The sequence below is a fragment of the Phalangium opilio genome, unplaced genomic scaffold (assembly GCF_054372755.1).
Source record: "Phalangium opilio isolate 3A_F unplaced genomic scaffold, DU_Popi_V2 ptg000070l_1, whole genome shotgun sequence".
NCBI lineage: Eukaryota > Metazoa > Arthropoda > Arachnida > Opiliones > Phalangiidae > Phalangium > Phalangium opilio.
Genome location: NW_028324182.1, coordinates 4,927,433 through 4,942,148, shown reverse-complemented (window position 1 = coordinate 4,942,148; position 14,716 = coordinate 4,927,433). Strand labels below are relative to the sequence as shown.

Genomic DNA, 14,716 nt, shown 5'->3' with positions numbered 1-14,716 from the left:
TTATCCCCTTCTGGTATTATTCATATATTTTCGGCAATGGATCACATAAAATTATTTTGTCTAAGGATTAAAATTAGAATTGAAATAAAAAAAATGCACGCGACTTATATGTTATCATTCATTTATATTAATACGGGTGTTTTACCTTCCCTTCAAAACAGAGGGGTGTTACGCAACGAACGTCTAGTACGGTTCGTATAAAACATAAATGACAGCTATTCAATAAATACAAATGTAATATGTAGTAATGGGGAGGGGGAAAGAGGATGGTATAAAAAGATGGTCAATTTTTAATCGAGTCCGGCTGCGTATTACGCCGTGTGGACGCGTGCCGCATTTAGCAAGGCATCGAAAGTCGACCGGTGCCATGGCCTAGCGTCCGTTATCGCTCCCACCGACGCCCGCGCGCTGTTATAGCTCGGATTAATCAATATCGGAAGCTACGTTCCTCTTAATCTAAATTGATTATCACGAGACCGACAGAATGAGAGAGAGAGAGAGAGAGAGAGACATTGAAAGAGAGAGTAAGGATCGCCAAGAGGAAAGAGAGAGTAAGGATCGCCAAGAGGAAACGAACGAACGTTCCTCGCTCCATTTATATACGTTCGTATAATAGATAGTCTAATAATTACTCCCCTAAAAAGAATCCAGCCTATTGCCAGAAGTACACTTAGTAACTAAAAGTTGCGATAAGTTATCCTTCAATATTTGCCAAACACGAGAAATATTAAAAAAAAGTTATCCTATATTATAAAATGATTAGCATTTAATTTGTCTAAAGTTCCAGTCTGGGAAATAAGGATATTTTTTAAACTATAGTCCTTGGGACCAGTGACCCCTTAGTGTCCTAAATAATAAACTGGTCTCCGGAGTGGTCCCAGCCTTTGTTCTCCTATAGATTTGCAATTAATAAACTGGTCCCGAGGACCAGTAACCCCCACTTTTTGAATTAAAAAACTAGTCCAAGCAATTAATAAACTGGTTTTGGACCAGAGAAAGTGTGCTATTTCCCAGACTGGGTTCAACCATTGATTTAGTGGCGTCTGCTAAATCGAACCTCTTACCTCTCTCAGCTTGTGAGAATTCAACCAATACCGTAAGGGTAAGAGGTGCGGGCTAGCAGACGCCGACTAAACCAATGGCGGAACATTAGTCATCGCTTTTAAGACTAATTAAATGCAAATTATATCGTAATAAGAGACCAATTATTTTTTCAGTACTAGAAAAAGTTCGTTCTTATACAATGTTATGTTATGTTATCTGAACTTTTTCTTTCATGAAATATTTTGATGTGTGATATTTCAAAGAAGAAATATTTCGGCAATCGGAATACAAAAACTAAGGATTGCGAAAATAAAATGTCTATTTTCCTACAGTTATTCCCAATCGCTAACTGTAAATGTATAACATCACATGGTTGATAAAAATAAAGCACTCCTTTTTCCTTCCCGGAGGTCGTGTAAAAATTTTGCTTTACTCTCACTCTATCGAAAGGAAATGAGCACGAAAATTAAAAAGTAAGTTGTTAAAGTTCCTGATAAGCCAAGGTCTTTTCTATACACTGATGGCCTACGATTTGGGCTAATTTTTCAAGTTCAGAGTGTACCACGACTAAAACTAAAAAGGATTAGAAATTTTACGGGTTTAACGCTTTAAACCGTAGTCAATTTTCATCCTTGGAAATACTGTGGCTGTACAGCGCGCGAGAAAGAATCCAGATGCAAGGGGTAAAGCCAATGGAAAAGCGGAGTTTATAAGAGGGAGGAGGAAAGAGGGAAGAGAAAAAAATCCTCGCAGTCCTTTCCTGTATGAAGATTAACGAGCTTAACGGATGAGGATTCCGGAAATGATCAATTTAAAGGGGTTTCCCTGGAAATATTTCCCTCCCTTTAATACGAACCAAACCTTCGGGTTTGACTTGGCCTTTTTCCCATCTATAGCTTATATCTTACGGGGCAGGATTTGACCCCAAGATGTTTCCTTGATTAAGGATCCAACACCCCGTGGCTCGTGGTATACGCCATGTTATTTAAGTGTAAAATTAATCGCGCCAATTTGCGCGCGCGACAAAAAAGGGCGGGAAATTTCAATCACCGAGCACGTGTATAAAAACCGAGATTAAAACGGACAAACGGTTAATCTCTTCAAAATACTGTCGCGGGAAAGGAATTAGGGTTTAAATTCAAACCTTAAAACGGAAGACCAAAGGAAACGCTAAAAGTTTTATCGGCGGAAATTCGAAAACACATTACCATTTAAACGATTCTAAAACAATGGGGTGATGATTGAGAAAAAGAGAGAAAATCCGACGGTTCTCTCTTATCGAAAGAAACGACTGTTTTAATCGTGGTAAATTGAAGGTAATCGGAGGCGCGCGGGTACGGGTACTTAATAGGAAGTTCAATTAACACCCGCGTAGACCACACTCTGCAAATTATAGGACGCATAGAAAGGTTTCCTTTTCTTCCTTCACCCCCATCTCCGATTAGGTCCGAATAACATAATCATTCTGATTGGCATGAGAAACGCCCAACTTCGTGTGAACTAGTTACATAATCACCTTATATAACAACCATCCGTAAATTTAGAAATGAAAAGATGTTACGTATAGAGCTCGTGCAAACATATCCTTTGAATTTTCAGGTTTCAACATCTAACCTCGCGAGAACTCGAGTTAAAAAACACCAAAAGTCAAAGGAATAAACCAAGAAGCGATATCTAGTTTACTAGGGAGAAGGTATAAATTCGCCACATTTATAGCTTTATCTCCAGTCCAAACGTAGGTCCGGAGTTAATCCCCGCCTCTAAATTACAACCAGCATCTCATTGGTTCTTGAAAACTCACGTCAGCGCGACGCGAATGACGAAAATTACGTATTTTCCGACTGAGGAGAGGCGAAATAGCCCGGCCTCCTTTTACGTCCCCCCCCTTGTATTTTGAAAGGGGGACTAGGACAATGGAGCGCGAATACTTAGGCATCTTAAACCTTCTCCCTAGTAAAATAAACATCGCTTCTTGAACAAACTAAGGATGCCTCTCGTCTCCTCCATCTTATAGCAGCAAGTTTCCGACTTTTTTTCTTCGCTTGAGTATACAAGTTTTGGCCTCGTCAAACTTTATAACTTTTTCGAAAAGCACCTAGCGTGTAATTATACGATGTCTTTTATGTTTCAGGGAGCGTTACTTCTTACGCTTCTTTTTTCTCCAGCGAGGGTGCTGGTGGTGGTGGTGGTGTTCTTTTTCTTAGACCTAAACAAAATCGATATAGCTTAAGCGCTTTTATTTAAGCGGCTGTCAGCGCTAAGGGCCGATCAGAGTTGTCGTCGTCGCTATAGCTAGTAACTACTCTCTCCCTCTAAACGTTAAGTAGCGCTAGATCTAACACGCCATCGGCTACAGCTTTTCGGAGTCTTTTCTTCTGGGAAGTAATTTTGGCGATTATTCTACGCGGGCCTTTTTTCTCCCTCCCTCTTTCGTTTTAGGAGTGCAAGGGGGTAGCTTCGTATACGAAAAAGAAACAAGAACAGTGTCGCGATTTCCAATGCAAAAGAGATCGAGTCTTAAACATCCGATGTCCCCCATACTACTTACTACTCACCGAAGCTTGTCTACTTAAGTAGATGGGGAGAAAGAAGCTAGTCGTGTATCGGACAAGAGAATCTATTAGACTCATGGATACCCCAAAATATCGGGTGTGACACGAGTTTAACCTTTTAGTATGTTGGAACACAACTTTTAGCGCCTAAACTTGGCTAAAAACCATTGAGTTCAGAACATATATTAGAACTCAATGCTAAAAACTATTAGATCTTTTAGAGAGCAGCTTCCTAAACGATGATCGGTACAAATATCGACACTAAATTACGGGGTCTCATCAATTTCTGAGAAAGCACGGGCAGGTTTCAAAATTTTTCACAACTTAAAAATTCACTAAATCAATTAAGAAGGAATCTGGCAGTACATCCTCTCGGAAAGTTTGATCAAATTACCAAAAACGCTTACGAAAAAAAAACATTGAAATAATTTCGCAGAAGTTTTGATGTTTATTAAAATGCACGTGGTAACGTGTCCCCTTCAGTTAAAAATCATATTGATGGAGAACAAAGAAGACTGAAATGAAAGTAGGCGCATAAAGCAGATTTTGTGATCGGCTCAAATACCTACACTAAATTAAGAGATCTCATCAAATTCTGAGAAAGCACGGGCAGGTTTCAAATTTGTCACTAATCAAAAATTCACTAAATTAATTAAGAAGGAATCTCGCAATACATCCTCTCGGAAGGTTTGATCATATTACCCAAAAAGCTTACGAAAAAAAAAAGAAAAACATTGAAATAATTTCGCAGAAGTTTTGATGTTTATTTAAATACACGGAGTAACGTGACCCCTTCAGTTAACGACCATCTTGATATAGGGAACAAAGAGGACTGAAATGAGAGTATGGGGCTTAAAAACGAAACGAAACGTCTTAGCGAAAAGCCCTTTTTTCCCCTTTATCCCGAGTACTTTCGCGTCTTAGCCTTTTGACTCTAATAGCAATAGGCGCTAGTATTCTGGGGCGGAAAAAAGAACTAGCCCTTTATTTTTATTTCTTATAGTTTCTGTTATCCGTTTTCTTCTAAGTTGTTAGGGAGAGCGGGAGACGAAACTGCAATAAGAAACTGACCAGTACCATGGCGCCCAATAAGAAACCCTGAACGAGTCTTATAAGTGACTTCTACATCTAAAAAGGGACCAGAATCGACACTTTATACCCTAACCAAAGCGGATTAAAATTAGCAATGAATCCTTATTAGCAGAAGTATATAATACTTCTGCTTGAGAGAAGTGTACCACGAAGCGGGGAAATTGTGGGTGGACGACCAAGTGATGAAACTGGGGCATCTTGGAAGACCTCGCTACTAAAATTCCACATCTACATAAAATCTAGTCCTTTTAGATATAGGGTCCTTGCTGAACCGCTGTAGAGAGACAATCCTGTGTGATAATTTTTTTTCTTTTCTTTTTTAGGGCGGGAAAAAAATTTCCGCGGGTGGAAATGAGAAAAAAGCGAGTTATAAGAAATAGAATGAGAAGAATCTACCCTCTCGCCAGTTACGGGGGCTTTGCCGAGAGACACTAGGCTACGCGGGGCATGTGCAACCATTACTATAAGAAGGGGCTATTGGATCCGGGAGAGTCTCGCGACTATGTTCCGGACGTGGTCCTCACGCCAAATGATAGTCGATTCGAGTTTCCTTTTCGCGCCATACACCAGGAAAAAGAACATTTTTGTTTTTTTTTTGTCTTTTTATTTGTCGCGAAACGTGGACCAACTACAGCCGGCTCCATTTTACGTTGTTCCAGCCATTCCTATAAAGAGTATAGCTATAGCTTATTGCCTTGCCAAGATAGAAGACCGCAGCCATATTCGCCTGCGAACAACAAACACTGTCGAAAGTAAACTCAACGTCCCATTTCGCAAGTATTACGAGTTTGCCCTTCATTCAATAGGTGTGACGCGAATGGAATCCATACTCGTTACCAGATAGACGGATGACGGAGGGTTCCTGGCCCTTGCTAAGCCTATTAGGGGTTTTCTTTTTGGCAGGGGATGATTTCCTAGATTTTAGGCGATCTTGTTACTTTTCCTATCGAGTTGGCCGCAATATTAAGATGATGCTATAGGTTTACCCGAAAGACGTTGATTAATCCGAAGATATTCAACCATAGCTAGTTTTTCTCTAAATTCTGAATTATTATTTTTAGCTACTAACATCAATTTACACTAAATAATTCATTTACCGAAATTGAATAAAGATTTAGTACTTTTTTATTACACTTTGTGGTAATCTACTTCTATTCTAAAAGAATGCCTGCTTCCCAAACCGACTTATACATAAAGAAACAAGAAACCCTTTTCTAGCAACCGGGTTATGTGGCCTAAAATTCGAAGACTTCAATCCATAACAAAATAGAGGTTGTAAAGGAAAAGCTGAAGTCGGATACGAAGAAAAGGTTATGAAAGAAAAAGAATGTCATACACGAGGTCATGAAGAAAGCCCAAGAAAGGAAAAATGTATGTCTACACAATAAAACTGAACTATAAAATGGAACTAACCCATGTTGGTATTTCATGCAGTATAGAAAAGTTAACAATGAAAGTGGAATATTCAATAAACCACACGTAGGAAAAAATATATTATTTTAACTAGTAATGAAATTAAGTAATACCCTTCGGATTCCACTTTCCATCTTGACACCTTTGACTTTTAGAGCAGAGATCAGTGAACCTTTTCGATTTATGAATAAAACACACGATAGCCGAGCTTCAAAAATAATTAATGCAGTTACCAGACTGTTTAAAAAGCGCTGTATAAATATTGAAACCTTGTATGAATAGAAATTTAGGTTTTTCAGGAGAAAGAGCTCATATTGACTACTGGTTTATCGAACAAAAATTGATATTGAGAACATTTCCGCTACTTATCAATACATCTAACGATGAAATGTGAACAAACTCAACATCGACCTATATATAATGGTACAAAACATCGGTAATAAAGGCTTTTCAAAATATTTAGGTTAACGGTTGGGTGGAAATAAACAGTCAAATCCACTTCCGTATTTTTGTAGATTTGTAGACATCGAACAAACACATATTTTTAAAACAAGACCATGTTTAAAGTACTATAAAATATACGATTTTAAGTGGATACTTGGAGTGGTGCACTCAAACACGTATCACGGGAAGCAATTAAAGATACATGGGAAGAAAGATTATTTTTCATTTCATCCTTTTATATTTGATAAGAACAAAATTAAACCAGAGACACAAAATACAATAATTGGAGTGTTAAAGCCATCGAGCAAAGACATTTTTAAAACAAGAACATGCTTAATTTATTATTAAATACACGATTTAGAGTGGATGCTAGGAGTAGAACTCTCAAACACGTATCACGGGAAGCAATTAAAGGTTCTTGGGAATAATTATACTTTTTCATCTCATCCTTTTATATTTGATAAAAACAAAATTAGAACAGAGACACAAGATACGATAATTGACGAAGGTAAATAAAAGATTACAATGTGTCGAGTCAATCGTGATTAGCGGAATTTTCAAATAAACAACGATTATAGTATAGACTATAGAAGTTCCAAAATGACCCTCGACGAAGTTTAAAACTCATGAAGGACTGCCTAAAGATCGATATTCCTTCAAGAAAAATAAAAATCAGTAGAGAGATTTCGGATTAAGAATATATATAATGGAAAATTAATCAATGGAGAGGAAAAATGCGTAGCAAAGGGTTAAAAGAATCTCATCTTCCTTCGCCCGCAGTCTCGGTTATATTCTAGGAAGGGACGTAATACTTCATAGAATGAAGGGTTATTTCATTCCTTATAAGATGGAAAACGAGTATAGGAACGAAGGGAACCAAACAACAACTGCCTACCGGATTACTGTCGCTCCAAGAGAAGGGATGGAGGACGTCAAGAGAAAGAGAAAAGATTAACTCGCTTGGCCGATAACCCATCGAGTAGAAATAAGCGCGGCGGCGGCAGTGAAGCCGAGAGTGAGATCGGGGTATCACCGCGTCCTGGGAGGAAATCGGGGTAAAGAATGGAAAAAGAGGATCTAAAGAGTTCAGAGGCTAAGGTGTATATATATAGAAGATGAAGGTGGGAGAATGCGATTGGCTGAGCTTGGGAGAAAATCGTGCCTCTTTCCCCAAGGATGGTTTCCTTCTGGAGGATGAAGAAAAAGGTGAAATGGTTGGGATGAAAAGAGGACGAATTTATTGCGAAATAAGAAACATATACGCGGAGAAAAAAAAACCTCTTTCGCAGGACCAAAAAGAAAGAAAGGAATCTGCCAAACAAAAGGAAGCCGGGAACCCAGGAATAATTCGAAACTACAATTACCGTGGACCAGGCGTCCCAATAAGACTAACTCGGAGTTGAGAATAGAAAAGAAAAAAAATAAGAATTTTGTTTTCGTTCGATTTAGTGGACGGCCCTCATTAACCGAACTTATTATCTTCATTAAAGGAAAAGGATTTATTAAAAACAAAGTGCTTCCCAGAAGTACTGAACTTTAGACTCGTTATTTTTAAATATCAACCGCTTCAAAGTATCGCGATTCAAATTAACAACAAAGGTTTCGAAATCTCCTTGAAAAGAAATCTTGTTCCAAAACAAATATAAGGCGAAACTCAAGGTGGAAAACACTTTGCACAAAAAGGCTATATAGGTTTCCTACACTAATGCAGCTTATATATTTGGAGTAGAACTAAAACGATTAAGTTCAGATTACATGAGTTTGTCAGAGTAAGAAATAGATCGATAAAGAACACGAGCAACTGAGCAAATATATGAAAATCGGAGCTAGGGTTAGAGCTGCTTAAAGAACGGAGAAAGCATAAATACCATCATGGAACGAATATTTTTGTCAAAATATTTTTTCATAATTAGGGGTTTCCCATTAATTGGTTTTACCTGTGTCGTTAGGTTTTAGAAATAATTCAATTAATTAATGCATTTTATTGCTTGATAATATTTGTTTGGAATTCACTTAGAACTAAGTCAACAAATTAGTTATATTACAACGCAAACGGTTGTAAGTAGTCGACGGCCTGAAGAGGGGGTTATAAAAATCCAGGTAGTCAACTTCATACTTTTTCTAACCCTAACTTGAGCAGATTTATGTAGATATATTTCTGATAACTATGGAGAGAAGATTAATTCCGTTTAAATACGTAGAAAGACGCGAGGAGAAGGGAGAGATAACGAAAAGATAATGAAACGAAGTCGAATAATGACGCTGGGAGCATTTTCGTTAGGAATTAAGGAATGAGGTGTGCCGGCGAGAAAATTCGAGCTAATTCTCTCCGCTCACCTTTATTACGAATATAATTAATCGACTAGATCCTAAATTCGTTCTCGATCTGCACGATTCGAGGTTTCGCGCCAAAACCTTAAGACCTTTCGCGCCTTAAGCGTTTTGGATATTAAATAAATATAAAAGGGCCGCTAAACCTTTAAATTTATCGTTAATATTTGGCCAAAACAGATTTACACCAAAAAATAAAGAAAGCATAATTTATACATTAAATTTTACCGAAGTATTATTTTAAATTTTACTACCGCACGGAAAGTTAAAATTTATACAATCAGGAAAGATATTGCGCAACTAAGGAATGAGAGCGAAGTTTAAAATTTATTGACACAGAATTCCCAGAGTTCTTAATCGTTGTTTCGGGAGATTTCGTTGGGAGCATGCATCGTTAAAACTTTGAGTGATATACAAGACTCGAGGATATAAGGTTAGGTCAAGAAGCGATATCTAGGTATAAGATGTCCAAGTATTCGCTCGCCATAGTCCCAGTTCCCCTTTCAAAATACAGTCGGAAAATACTTAATTTTCGTCATTCGCCTCGCGCTGATGTGAGTTTTCAAGAACCAAAGAGACGCTGGTTGTAATTTAGTGGAAGGGATTAACTCCGGACCTACGTTTGGACTGGAGGTAAAACCAGAAATGTGGCGTATTTATACCTTCTCCCTAGTAAACTAGATATCGCTTCTTGGTTAGGTTTCAAGGCAAAGAGATATTTTGTGTTTCGAGAAAGATAGAGAAAAATAAGGATTAACAAACAGACAGTTTCTCGTCGGCGCTAAGGGAGTCCAGGGATACGCCGCCTCGAAGAGGGTAATCGTATAACGAGTGTCTGAATAAAAGAGTGACCTAGATGCGATGGCCAGTGTTTGTGGAAAAGCTATATATGTATACGCGTACATAAGGGGAAATAGGCGTATACGTGTGCTCGCGTCAAAACAATACAAGCCATCAGTGCGCAACTCTACGTTCTTCTCTGGTCATCTTTTGTATAATCGCCGCGGCTTCGGGTCCATAACCAAAGCGCCCGTCTTAGATCGACAAATCTGGCGAGCAAGTATTGAAGACTAGAGAAGAAATACAATAGGCGAAAAGGTATAAATTTGGAAAATTCGCTAATCTTTTATTTATGAATTTTGAAATTACACGTTTTTTAACAATTGGTAATGCCATGTGGTTATTGAATGCGTTCGGGTCGCGAGGAATAACAGACTTTCATAATTTTAGACAAATCAGGTCCGAGGTTCATGGGGTCTGTTCAAGAAACATCTAAGGTAACAATGAATTTATGGAAAAATAACAGGACACTTTTCTAATTTTAACTTTTATCACACGATTGCCTAATTCTCTTTTCTTGTTAAGGAAAAATTCGTATCTATCTTTTCTGGCGCGAGGAAGTTTTCTCCGTCAGCGGCGCCCTTCCGCGACCGACTAAGACAATCTAGAATCGAACGCGGGATGGGGAAAGAGTGTAAAATACGAAGAAAACTATAGCTCGCGCCATCAAAAGATAGGGTAGCAGGATGAAAGAGGTAGGGAGGGCCCGTAAGCCATCCGAGGCTAAGATATAGCGTTAGGTCGATAAAGCCGGGAGGACTATACTAATGGCATCCCAGAGGTGAGCCTCCAGGAATTAGAAGGTTTGTTTACCGTATAAGGCTAGCCATCTTAGGATATATAGATAGATATACATCGAGTAAGAGCTTGGGAGAAAGGAGGAAGCTAGACCAAAAGAAGGAGTTACCTAAGGTGAGAGGCGGGAAGGGGGGAGGTTCCTCTCGAGGGAACCGCGAACGAGATATAGTTTCCATTCTGACTTTCCGCAACGTCGCTCGAAACAACAAGCTTTTCGGCAGCCACTTTCGCCGTGTTAACTTTACCCCTCAACCCTTACGAGAAAAGAATATTCCGCCAAATCTTTCAAGGCATATATCGCGCCTTACTAAATATATTGTAACTTATACACGTAGGTATAATAGCTCTTGAAAAACTAAGTTCTCGCGGGTTTCTGAAACACGTTTCGTGGCCAGGAGGAGAGGAAGATACTTTCAACACCGCGCCATTAGCTTATCGTTATAAACGCTGCCGGGTTGAGGAAGAGACGAAGGAAAGCCAAGAAGATGAAGCTTGCCTGTCCCTGCCTCTAGGCATCATTGACATCTTGATAAAAATGAAGGGGGGTGGGATAAGAACAGGGAAAGAAAAACGCCCCAAGGGGTGGGGGAAATACAAAACTTAAACAAACTGAATTAAAAGAAATGAAAGTTTTAAGTAAAAATTATTTTTTTCATTAAATATGTAAAATAATTTAAAATTTTGAATTATTTTAGCATTAAGAATGTTTGAAGGGAAAGCAAACATACAGGCTGAAACAACCCCAGGCATTCTCTACCGACCCCTGTAGAAATGTTTATCACGCTACACACCAATGCTAAAGGAAAAGGTAGCTTCCGGGGGCAAGCAAAGTTAGATTTTTTTTAATGTTTTTAAGCTATTTAAAAAAAATTAAAGGCGTCTGAGCGGAAAAACAGCGTGGAATAAATATGAAAAAAAAAAAAATAAAATAAAATATTCGTAACACCTTGCGGATATATTTCTTCTTCCGTTTTCTTTTTTGTAAAATTCTTTTATTTTAACGTTATATAAAATAACCTAGTCGGATCTATTCTGGAAAAAGTTTGATTTATCGTTCGTCTTTTCATTCAATTTGATGTCAGGCCAGAAAGCGAGACGGTATGTACAGAGAGGAGAGTATGCCACGCAGCACCACCCTCATAGCCATAAATTCCCCTATCAGGAGAAATTCCAAAAGTGTACCAACTAGGGGTGTAAAAAAAAAAACAACCTACCCATGTCTCAACGTTTGCCGTTCATATTTTTACCGAAAAATAAAAAATATATATATACAGGAAATAAAAAACGGAAATAGCCAACAGAATTTAAGGCTCTTATATTTGTGTCAAAGATTTATATAGGGGAAAAAAGTATGGGGAAAGTAGGGAAAATCCCAATCTCTATAAGGGGAGAGGAGGATGGGGGGAAAAAAGAAACTGGCATCTTTTTTCTACGGAGATTTACTTTCCCGGAGAGTTTTATATAAATGATTTGAATAAACGACTTTAAAATAGAATTGGGAAAATGCGTGGGGAGGGAATGGAAACTGCGCTTAGAAAGGATAAATAAAAAGAAAGTTGAGAGGTTGGAATTTGGGAGGAAGATGAAAAAGAGGAATAGATGCAGCATGGGGATGCCGCTATATAGTTGTAGAAATCCGTTGGAATTGGGTCCTATACTTCCTATTAAAAGGAAAAGAAAGAAAGAAGAAAAGGTAAAAAGAGCCAAATAAAAATAAAAGGGAATAAAAAAGAACGCTAGAGGTTAGGGATGCTGCGGATGAAGATGAAGATGGGAAAACTCGATTCTCCCCCTTTCTCCCAAGAGTGAGCTTGTTAGCCGGGAATTACAAAAGGAAGCCCGTCTTTATCCCTCAACCATGATTCTACCATTCTCGATCCATTGCCTTCCAAAGATCCTCTAAGCCTAATGCCCATCCCTGGATAGTTACTAACGTTCCTTCAAATTTGGGAAAATAAAGGGTTAGGCTTAGCTCGCCAACTTCGCAACAAAACAAACATTGCCTAAATACGTTGGTAATTTCAAAGGATTTTAACTCCTTGGACAACGCGAAATATATTACGAAATATTTCAATTTTGAGAGTCTGAATTATCGATTTTTCTATTAAAAGATTGGATCATTTTGCGGAAACTGAATTAACTACGGAGGAAGCTGTCTCGAAAATTTGTCAAAATAAAGAGATTTTCTTGGTAGGGGGAAATGGAAAGGAAAGAGACTTAGAAAAATCGCCTATTCCGTTTTTCCAAGAATTGTTTTTCTCTTTTCGGAGAAGGAAGAATGACGGGCGAGAATAACGTAACGATTTTCAAAGATGACAGCCATTTTTGTCCAATTTATCAAATCACAGCTCCACATTTTGGAAAATCTATAAGAAGCCATCTTTATGGCGAGTCAGTGCCATTATCAAGGTCACGAACGAAAAAATATCTAGAAAAATTTGAATTTGCGTCTCAAACCAAACTCGGAAAAAAGTAAAGGGGTAAAAGGATTCTAAAAGAAAAACACATCACTATTTTTGGATACCTTGAACCTTAATATCAGAAGGGGATAATAGAAGAAGGATGACACTCTGTATCCTCTTAATTCTTTAATTATGTAACTTCATTCTTCCCAGGCTCACCCTTTTAGTTTGCTTTCCCGCTCATCAAACTACAAATGGGCATCGCACCGCAAGGTGAATTCTATAATTTTTTGGCACTAAATCCAAAGCAATCATCCCACAAACCTCGTCTTGAAGTGGGACAAAAATGCACAAGCGCGTCTTGCCAAATATTTAAACGCTAATAGAGTAATGATGAGGGAACTATTTATTGCGTATGTGATTCGTTTTAGTAACCTTGCTTTAAATGTTCCGATGTTGGGAAGAGTGACGTTACACTTACCCCGCTTTGTGGTACACTTCTCTCTCGGAGAGAAGTATTATATACTTCTGTTAATATCTCTTTCAATTTTGTAAATCCCTTTAACGAATTTTCAGAAAGATTAGTGTGAGAAAATCAGACTAGGAAAAAATGCCACTTCATTAAAGTCTTAACGAGAAATTTCCAATTTATCATTTTATCATTAAGAGTTGTACTTCGACCTTGATTCATTTCGATAAGGACGATACTTCACAGACAAAGGCGGCCTAATTAAAAGTTATTTAACTAAACTAGACTATTGTAAGCCTAGATTAAATCGAAGGATTGCGAAAGACCTCTTTTAAAAGCTTCCGTCTTTCAAAATGAAACTCATTAAATATCATTTAATTAGATGCAAGGGCTTTGTCTAAAAATATAATTTTTATTATTGTTACTCGAGAACTATTGTCAGTAGCTTATTAGAGGCTTCTAAGAATTTACAGAATAATGAATTTTCTTACATAAGCTGCTTAGTTTTTAGCCGATTAGTTTTACCAAAATCAAAGCCAAGATCTTTACTTATTTATTCTTCCAAAATTCCAGTTAAAACTAGGAAGTTTCCGGCTTTTTATATCTTTTTAAAATAATGAACTTCCGCAAAGAAACAAAAATAGCAATAATAATAATTTCGAATGAAATGCAAAAAATTTGAGATTTAAAGAATAACTTTCCGTTTGCCATTGAAAAAAAAATAACCGGTTCACCGTCAATAAAATATCAACGTTCTTGAATGGAAAACATGTAAAATTCAACGATGGAAAAACATAAATATTGAAATACTAAAAACAAAAGCTGAATATCGTAGCTTCTTAAACATCAAACGAAAAGCTATGATCCCTACGAGATTTCCTTTAATTTTGCTATCTGAGGTTTCTTTCGAGTTTGTTTTTTGTTTTTTTTTTTAACAAAAAATTAAATTACTCTCGCTAGTTTAAAATTACGATAAAGAAAACGTCAATGTTTAAAGATTATTTTTATAGATGTGGGAAAAATTTCAAAAGAGAAACGCTACAAAAGAAATTTATTCAGTTTGAAGGAAACTGTATAGCCTATTTATTTTAACTAAATTAAGGATTTCGGTTGTCCATTCCAAATTCAATCTTCAACGCGTATAAAGTAAAGAGAGACCTTAGAATACGATAATTCCAAAAAACCCAAGTATCATTAACTTCGGTGGGGGAAAAAACTCCTTTTAATTTTTGGAGTTTATATAAATCAACTTAGAAAATTCTATAGAACTAAGATAAGACCCGAGTTTCTCTTACATACATTTGAACTTTGAATCTGAGCAGAACTGAATT

The 14,716-nt window shown here is 37.4% G+C and overlaps 1 protein-coding gene and 1 long non-coding RNA gene across 3 annotated transcripts in view; one reads left to right on the top strand and one right to left on the bottom strand.

The window, feature by feature from the left end:
* The window catches only part of LOC149661230 (protein turtle-like), a 444,653-nt gene that overhangs the window by 365,617 nt on the left and 64,320 nt on the right, over positions 1–14,716 (bottom strand). The gene's annotated exons all lie outside the window — the stretch shown is intronic.
* LOC149661231 (uncharacterized) lies at positions 1,305–6,721 on the top strand. Its single transcript, XR_016368816.1, has 3 exons — positions 1,305–1,517; positions 1,595–6,537; positions 6,617–6,721. It is a non-coding gene; the product is annotated as an uncharacterized LOC149661231 (long non-coding RNA).